This window comes from Cupressus sempervirens, chromosome 10 (genome assembly GCF_028749045.1).
Source record: "Cupressus sempervirens isolate cs-2001-9-10 chromosome 10, ASM2874904v1, whole genome shotgun sequence".
Taxonomy (NCBI): domain Eukaryota; kingdom Viridiplantae; phylum Streptophyta; class Pinopsida; order Cupressales; family Cupressaceae; genus Cupressus; species Cupressus sempervirens.
The window spans coordinates 675,877,835-675,887,774 of NC_143127.1; positions in this window are offsets into that span (position 1 = coordinate 675,877,835).

Here is a 9,940-nt window from a genome sequence, read left to right on the forward strand (position 1 = left end):
AAATTCAGTTTATATGCACGTGTTTATCAGAAAGTGAATACAGTGATGTTTTACCCTTTTTGTGGCATTCTTACGGTTTGAAGTCATATTCATTTGATTAGTGTTGATTAGATAAAATGATAAAAGAATGGAATGATTGATCTTAAGTATATTTTGTGTGAATTTCCAATATGAGAACAAGTGCAAATTAAATCAAGAATTTGGTCCTTGGATTAAGCTACATTAGATATGATAAAATTTCTTAGTGTCTTACCTTAATTAATTAATGGATTCAATGGATACATTATTCATTTTGTAAGCCGTATAGAGCATTAGGAGTTATAGCTCCTAGGTAATATTATTAATTTTTTAGTATTTCAAAATATGACCCAACTTAGAGAAAATAAATACACCTTAAAAAAAAGGGGTCATCTCAAGGAAAATAAAAATAAAAATACATATACTTCTAAAGGAAAAAAATAAAAATAAAGAGAAAACAAGATTCTCAAAACATCCACCTATAGGATGCTGTATTTTGTATGGGAAAAGCTCTTAAATTCTAAAAGTCTATAACAGTCAATAAAGAATTATGTGGCCATGTGAAATTACCTTGGATTAGTAAGTCACCTATATAAGTTTAAAAACATTATTAAATAACCTATTTTGCATATACCTTATCTCCCCCCCCTTACCAAATAAACTTTCCCTCATAATTCCTCCATGTTCAAACCAAAGCAAAGGAACCTTTTTTTTTTTTTTTCCAAGGATGATGTCACTCTCCTCCTTTCCAAATTTGGGCATAAGTTTGAGAAGCAAGTCAAGCATAGTATTAATGGTTTAGCAAAGCATCCTAATAATCTTTCTCCCAATACCCATGTTGAGGATCAAAAAGGGCTGACAAAAGTAACAACACATCAATCCCCATGGTTTTTAATGTCAGGTTGACTTGGGGAAATACATCACTTGGGTAAGAGGGTGATGTGAAGGGCAAGACCCATTAAAATTGTGCAAAGTTTTAAAACCAAAATTCCTCCCAAATAACATGTACCTTGGTGCAAGTAATAACATCATGTCTTAGGCAACGAACTATGCATAGGTCAGCATGAGGACTCCTTGGGGAACACCCAAGCAAGTGGTTGGCCCATTTGCCAAGTGATAGGTGGGCTTAGAGTAGTTAATAGAGTTTAAGGGTTAGGTTAGTTGGGGATAAAGGGTTTAGGTGTTATGAAAGTAAGATTAGTATTAGTTAGAGTTTAGGGATATGTTTTTGATTAGATAAATAGGTTTTATAGGGACCCTGAAACCCAAGAGTTAAAACATAAACAAGGTTGATAATAAGTGTTAAAAGCCTAGCCAAAAAAAAATAAGTCTAAAGGCTGATAATAAGAACTACGCCCAGCCAAACAACAAAAGCCATAGGAAAGGCTACACTATTTTTTGAAAAATGAAATAGGAAAAAGCCAGACAAAATAAGAACAACTAGAAACAAAAGGACAAAAAAGAGCTAATCCTCGTTCTTTCTTTCCATCTCCTGCATGACCTGGGTAGCCTTGTAGGCCATCTGGTTCTCCTCAGCCTCTCGCTGATGAGTCCTGTGTACTTCCCAGTCCAGACAAGTGTAAGTGATACTTGTGGTAGTTTCATCATTAGATCTAGCTTTTCCCCTATCTTTTCCTTCCTCATCCCTAGCATTCCTATATCTTTAAGAAAACCAATTAAAGACATGGTATTGTCATTTATCGAGTTGAGCAGAGAGATCATCTGGCTTCACAGATTGTGGTTGTAATTTTCCAAGTTGAGAATCCTCCTTTCCACCAGGCTAATTCTATAATCATCACTATTAGTAAAGTAGCATGTAGGTATTAATGTTAGATAATCATTACTTGTTAGAAAATGTAGGTTTAGTTAGTTTCAATTTTTATTTATTAGATAATATTAGTAATTAGAGTTAGATGTTAACAAAAGTTGTTAATGATTAGTATTAGATTAATAGATAGTTTTTTTTAAAAGTTTGTGTTAAGGTATTTTATTAGTATGTGTTAGTGTTAATATTATATTTGGCTTTGAGTTAGTAAGGTTAATAAAGTAAAGCTAGAATTAGTTTAGTTAGTTAATACTTTATTTAAGTATGGGTTTGTTTTAACTTTTAGTATTAGCATTATGGTATGTTAGTTGGTATTAATCATGTATAGTAGTTGATGTTCTATATAACAAAATTTTTGTATTATAATTCTCTTAATTTTTTAAAGTATAAAGTTACTTTAGTAAATGTTGGCTTTAGATATTAATTATAAGGATCAAGAATTTACAGTCAAGAAGCTAATGATATAATTAAGATTTTTACTCCCTTATAAGAGTATTATTGAAAATATAGTTTTATCTTATTAAGGAAATTATTTTGTAGCAATTTCATAATAATATTTGGGGTTTAATTATGGGTTTAATAAACTCGAAGTGCTAAGGTTACAAGGTTGAAGGAAACATAGTTTGATTTCTTGATCGAGGCAAGGGATATGATTGAGGGATGAAATGAACATCATGGATAATTTAATAAAACTATATAATATTTTTGGAACTACTATAATTAGTTATTTTAAATAATGAGAACTTAGTAGTAAGGTATATAATGAACTTCTGAAAAGTTGTAACTAGTCTACCTAGGAGAATGTACTAACTACTAGAACTAATAAAATTTGGCACAATAAACTATTGTGACCTATAAAAATGAAAGAACCTAATGATTTAAAATTCTAGGAGGTCCAGTAAGGTTGAACTATTTAACAATTAGGGTTGGAACCCGAATTTACCTTGTAAAGGTGAATTTTCAAGTTGTCAAAACATGGATTGCATGGGCTTAACCTAACTCAAATCTAAACAAGTTTAATTCAAAACCCTACCAAAGAACTAAAGAAACTTAAATACACTCAAAACATGATGTTATCACTTAGTTAAGGTGAGTCAACCAAACTGGTTAACCTGAGTAAAGTTTTTTAGTAGCACCTTAACTCGAGTGTTTCGAACCCGTACAGTATGTTGAAATGTCAACTCTCTACCTTAATGAAGTGTAGCATGTATTAGAAAAGTGGGTTACTAATTAAAAATAAATAAAAAAATTGGTGTGTTTTTGGCCTGATATTTTGGGCATGACAAATTGCAAAGGTGTTGCATCTGTGCTCAGCCTCTAAAGAGTTTAACAAGAAGGAGTGCCAGATTCTAGTAAAGTTACCAGTGCTTGAATTAATGCTAGCTTTTTTGGCTTGGGTGTCAAAATACTATTTAGGTTTGTCCTTTTTTTCCTTATTTATTTGAATTGCACCTTGTTGTTGTGTTGGAGGTACAGGTGAATCTACCTAAACTATTTGACTTTGTGTCTCATTAGTGACTTGTGTGTCCATTTTTTCCTCTCCAATTGTCTCAACCTTTTTTATTGCAACTTTTGATACATTTTTTGAGATTGGAATGCCAACTATGTGTGCATTGATAGTGCATTCTATTGTCTCCCTCCTCTGATTTGCAACCAAGAGTTGTGAAGGTTGTACACTAGTGACTTGAGGGGTGATTGTAGGTAGTTCTTGTGTTTTTACCTCCTCTCTTGTAGTTATAGCCACTTATTTATGAATTTCATCTACACTCACTAATACAAGGTTGTCACATAATTTGGCCTATAGTGAAGATTGATCAAGTATCTTTTTCAAGTCTTCCTCTATTAGGGGATTGATGTTCTTTGTAGTCGAATAAAAAACATCCTTTACTATAATAGTTTTAATATTTACACTTATTACCTATAGAGGGTTAACACTCAACATTTGTGTATCTTGTACACTCTATTCTTATTGCTACTCTTCCTCAGTTATTACCTAGTCATCTATATTCATATTAGTGCCTCCCTCAATTATGCCTTCTTCATTGTCATCATCTTCATCATCATTGACCTCAATAGGTTCTTGTTTGCCTGCTTTGACTGTGGCTAGCCCATATATGATTTTCCACATCTATGTGGCCTTCTTTACAACATCCTCTATGTTGTTTTGTAATATGTTGAATATACTCTATTTAGGAACAAATATAACAACATATTTCTTTATGGTTTTAGATATTTGTGCCTTGTTGAGTTCTAGCAGGGTGAGGGATGTCTCCCTGATTTACCTCTTTGTATCTAAAAAATAGTGTCATTTTTGCTCAACTCTTTCATATAGGCTTTTAGGTATGGAGTTGGAAATATCTAGAGGAGCCTTCTTAAAAGTAGCCATCATGGCATATATTACCTCCTCCACTTGATTCTTCTCAATTTTTCCAAGATTTTCAAAATCAATGTGAGAGAAACCTGATAAGTCAAAATTATTTCTAACATTCTCACATAAGTTATCCAAATCTGAAAATGGATTATGACTCACCACTTGGAATTGGTTGTTGTCATCAGACTTAGTTCTTTCCTTGTTAGATTCAACCTAAGCAACATATTTTCTTCTGGGTCTTTTATGTGCTCCACCTTCTTGCTCTATAGGCTTAGCTTTCTCTTTAGCCTCTTGTGTAATAACACATGTACTAGCCCCTTTGGTATGTGCTATAGGTTTGGGCTGGCTAGGTTTAGCAACCTTCTCAGGTCTTGTCTCTACTTGTTCCTTGGCCTTTCTCTTATTTTAATTAGTAGGAATAGGTGCTTCCTTGGATCCTTCTTCCTTGACACCTTCTACAGTCTCTATTTCTTCCTCTTACTGATCCTTACCTTATCCTTGTGTCAATGGAAGTGGTGCTTGAATCTAAGTGTCTTCTTCCTCTTTATCCTCTTCCTCTTCTTCTTCCTCCTCGACACCTTCACCAAATTTCTCTTTCAGTTTCTTTACCAGTTTATCTTTCTTTCTAATGATAAAGAAAGTCTTCAAATCCATAGTAATCTTTGATTTTTCCAACTCATAGTTACCAAAAGCTTTGGCATCTTTATCCACTTCTTCTACAATTAATGTTGTGATTTCTACAAATTCCTCATCAATATTAATCTCATAACCTAATGGCCTTAGCCATATTACTCTAGAAATTGTTGCGTGAAAAAATGTGTGATCAACATCAACTAGGAAACAAACATCATCATAATGTTTTTTGACTAATAACACTGGAATCCTTAATCTCTTCTTCATGAATTGTTTGAAATCCTCAAAATAACTAGTCATTAATGACTAAAATTTTTCACCTAACTAGTCAATGAACTCTCCTATTTGAATTGCAACATACCTATTTATCTTCCATGAAACAATACCAAATGTAGGAAATGTGTTTAGTATATAAAAGAAGATACATACCAAAATAGATCTTGATTTACACTATGCACTCTTTATTTTATTTATTGCTCCTAAGTTTTCAATTAATTATTGTAGCTACAGCTCGACAATATCATATGTATGATACTTCTTCACAATCTTGTAGCCCATATCCACTACAATGTAGGGTACACTGGTCAATCTAATTGATTGATAAAAATTATGTGTAATTACCCTTATTGTAAAAGATATTAGAGGATTTGTGATGGTGTCTATGGTCATTCCTCTCTTGTTCCACACAGACCCTATGTTCTTTTCAATAACTTCTCTAGACTCACTCCTCATAGTCTTTGGCTGTTGTAGGGTTGGATACCCTATTACACTATGAATTATCCTCTTTGTGATTTTGATTGGTCCATTATCTAGTCACACTGAGCTATCATGAATTCTACTCAAAACAATCTTGATCCACTCAGTTTTGAAAATGTTAGGGAAATCTAGGCCAAGATTTAACCCTTTCTTTTCTAAAATCTTGAATTCTTCCCTCAATAAACCATTTTAACATATTTTTCCATATGCTTCTCTAATTTCCATGTCACCAATACTACCAATCTTTCAATTATAACACTTTCTAACATCTTGAATCATTAAAACTTGCAGTGGTATTATAGATAATGCATCGAAGGGATCTTGTTTGTATGCTATGTCTAGAATGGCGTTGAAAATTAGTTGTTTTATCTCATTGCTAACCCAATGAAAATTTAAAACCTCTTTTCCCTCAATACCTTTTTATTTCAAGGAGCTAGATGCCATTTTATAAATCTAGGGTTTACAAAATTTGAAACAATGTAGCTCAACACATGATAAATACCTTGTAAATCCTAATGAAATGAAGTTGAACAACAACTCAAATCTCCTACAAATGCTTTGGATGAAATTTTTAGATTGCTTTTAGCTCTTTTTTCTATCTCTCTCAAATTTGAATGATGTTAAATGAGCATAAATTTATCAAATACCCCTTTAAAATAATGCAATTAATGGTAAGTGCTTACACAATTGTAAGCTTGACATCAACTAATTTTTGGTTCACTCAGCATCCACTTGTCTTTCCATTCATTTAGAAACCATTATGAGTTTGACATAATCTATTCAATTTGTTAGCTTAGCATCCACTAGAATTTCACTTGGCAACCATAGGAAACTTTTCATGCTTTGCAGTAACATGAAAGACTGACAAAAATTATAGATTTTTCTTTGAGTCCTAATAACACCTTGCATCTTTATTCATGCTTATGTAATCTTTTTAGAAAAAAATCATTTGGAACTAATGTATGGTATAAATTTTAAATATTAGTCCCACATACCTCTTGATTGCTTAGTTTGATGAGGTGTGATCATCTGACCCATTGGGTATAGTGATCCCTTCTCCACTTGATGTGCCGCAATCCTCCTTTTTCTTCCATGTATTTTTCATTTCATTTCTAAAATTTTCAATATCTTCCTTACCTTTGCCTTTATTGAACTCATAAATTGGTGCCTTTAACCTTGTTGGACAATATTGACTGATGTGACCAGTCTTTGAATAGCTAAAATATGTGGTTTGACTCAACCACCTTTTGTAGTCACTCCTAAAGTGTGTTCTAATATAGTTCTCAAAAATATGTCCATACTCTTGATAGTAGTGACAACTATACCTTGTATTATAGTCTCAATTATAAAAGTTGTAATTTTTCTTTACCTTTGTTTTCTTATTTGATGACCATATTGGGTTGGATCTACACTCAAAAGCTCTATGTCCATACTTCTGATAGTTGTAACAATATCCTTCAAACCTTTGAATATGCATGGTCATGGTTCTACATTCATGTGCTTGATGACCTTGTTTGTTGCACTTATGGTAGTAACCCATGATCTTCTACTTAACATTCTAATTTACAATCTTTCTCCTACATACATTAGCAGTATGTCCTTTCTTACCACAATTATGACAAGTAGGTTTGGAATTCCTAACTTTGTTACTCCTTTCATTAGCACTTTGGGATGATTCTTCTTCTTCAGTACTTGTGTATCCTAGTCTAGATGTATCATTTTTAGATCTAGGGGATTTCATCAATTGTTCAAAGTATTTGATGGCTTTACTAGGTTTATTGAAACTTTTAGTAAACTCCTTTTCTCTTTTTAGGTCATTGCTCAACTATTCATTTTGCAACTTTAGTGTTGTTATCTCAATGTCCTTGGCATTTAGTTCATGGTTGGAATTCATTAGTTGACCCAAAGTTTCTAAGTACATGTTAGCAATCCTGATTACCTCTAATGATCTCTCTTCCAATTTTCTAGTCAAAACTCTTTTGTCATCTTCAATCATGGCTTTTTCTTCCATTGCTTTCTTTTTTTGTTTCATCACCTCACATAGTAATATGGCATGTGATTCTTGTTCTATCTTGAGATTTCTAATTTCTTAAACTTGGTTTATGTTCTTTTCCATTAGATCTACAATTGCTGCATCAAATTTATTGGAGTCTCCATTTGCAAATAGCTAGTAGAGTCCATCTCTTTGTATTGTGTTTCCTTCTCCTCAATGGTGATTTCCTTCCTTCTCTTCTATGATTTCTTTAGATAATCTCTTGCTTCATTTAATTGATGTAGAATGAGTTGTATTTCAATTCCCTCATTCTCAATGATTTTCCCAACTTGTAGACTTCCATTTCCAAGATCTTTCCACAAAGCTGCAAAGATTCTCTTTTAGAGAACTTGGCTCTAATACCAATTGTTGGAATTACAATAGGAAAGGTAAACTTCTGGGGGGGGATTGAATTAGTGCTTCAAACATTGACCCATAAAATATTCACCACACATCTATCTCACATATTCAATAAGTAAATTGAAATACCATGTAAAACATGTACATATGAAACAAGATATGATTACCTAGAAACCCTCCAATGAGAAGGAAAAACTAGGGTGGGGATGGCACCCAAAAATCTTCACTACTATGATAATAAAGTGTGTCTAATGAAGGTTACAATGTTTGATTATGAACCATGATCTACCCTGTGAAAGGTCTACCCTATTAAAGGCTTACAAAGATTGTTAGGTCTTACCTTGTTAAAGGATTTCAACACCCTATTAAAAGTGTGCCTTGTTAAAGGACTTCAACTTACAATTAAGTAAGCACCTTGTTAGAGGATTTCAATATAGCTTGTTAGGACTAATTTGTTAAGGGATTTAATTGATTCACCTTTTTAGAATGTCTGAACAATAATCCTGGGATTAACACTCTCATGCTTGATGATAGATCACCTCTATCCTATTGTGTACTTGATCCTTATTGATTAGATGTCTCTCTATTGTTCACTATTTCACTCCTTTATTCTCCTTTAACTAATTTTGTAAAAAAATTTTGATCATAATACCTTGTTCACCATGGATGTCCTAATTTGTGCATGCAAACCTCTCCTTTCTTATTTATTCATTCCCTTTCACACTCATAGAAAGTTTAGGGTTTTTCTTCCTTAAGAAGACCTAGGTGACTTATAGTTAGGTATGAATCAATGGCTCTAATTCGCCCATATTGCCACTTCAATTTTTCTTTTACCCAATTGGATGCATGTAATGCATAGGGATTCCAACTTAAGATTCATCCTTATCACCAAAATATTGTAATTCAATCTACAAGTTGGCTAAAAAATGGTTTACATAGTAGTTTTTGGCAATATAAACAACTACTAAAAAACTATGTTACTAAGCATCTAATGTCCTTGATGCTTGGTACATACTGATTTCAATACTATCACTCAGCATCTAAATGACTCAACATGCACTTTTTTCTTGGCTCCTAAATCACTCGGCACATACTGACTGCTTGACACTTGAGTGACTCAGAACATGAGTGTCTTGACACTCAATGTTGACTCAACATGCTCTAACTTATACATGTTGTGATCAACATGTGCTATGTGTTCGACATGAACTAAGTAAATGACTTACGTGTATAGACACTTGTCAAAACTAATCTAAGATCAACAAGTGCTCCTTGTATACACCATATAACTCTACCTTTCTCTAAATTATCTTGTTATCCATTCTTTTCAAATCCTCTTCATCAATCAATCAAATGATAGCATTCAAACCAAAGTAAGCAATTGTATTACCAACAAGTAGTAGGTTCGACGTTAGTGACAAAATAATGATTGTTCCATGATAGGTTTCATAAATCTTATTTACTTCAACAATCTTCTTTTCAATAGTTATCTTTGTATTTAATTCCCTTTTCTAGTATTTTCTTGTCAGTTTCTAGTCTTCCTTTTTCATCTTCAATAGCCCTCATTTTTTCTATTAGTTGAATAATCCTTATGTCTTTACTTTCAAGTTATTTCTTTTCTTGTTGTAAGTTTTCTTCAAGAATAGTGTGTCTATCTAATAGATCAGCTACTATAGTATCAATTTCTTTTGAACTTGTACTATAATGTGAAAGTTCTTTTAAATATTCAAGACTTGTCTATAACCTTTTTTATAGTTCCTTTTTTTTGGAAAATGAGACTTTTAGTTTCTTCTTTAATTCATCATTTTGAGTTGTGGCTTCATTTAGGGCTTCTTCAAGTTGTCTTTCCTTTTTGTACCTTTCCATTTTCTAGATCTACTCTCAAGTTACTAAACTTATTCCAAGAGAATCATCTCTGATATCAATTGTTAATTCCATGTAGGAA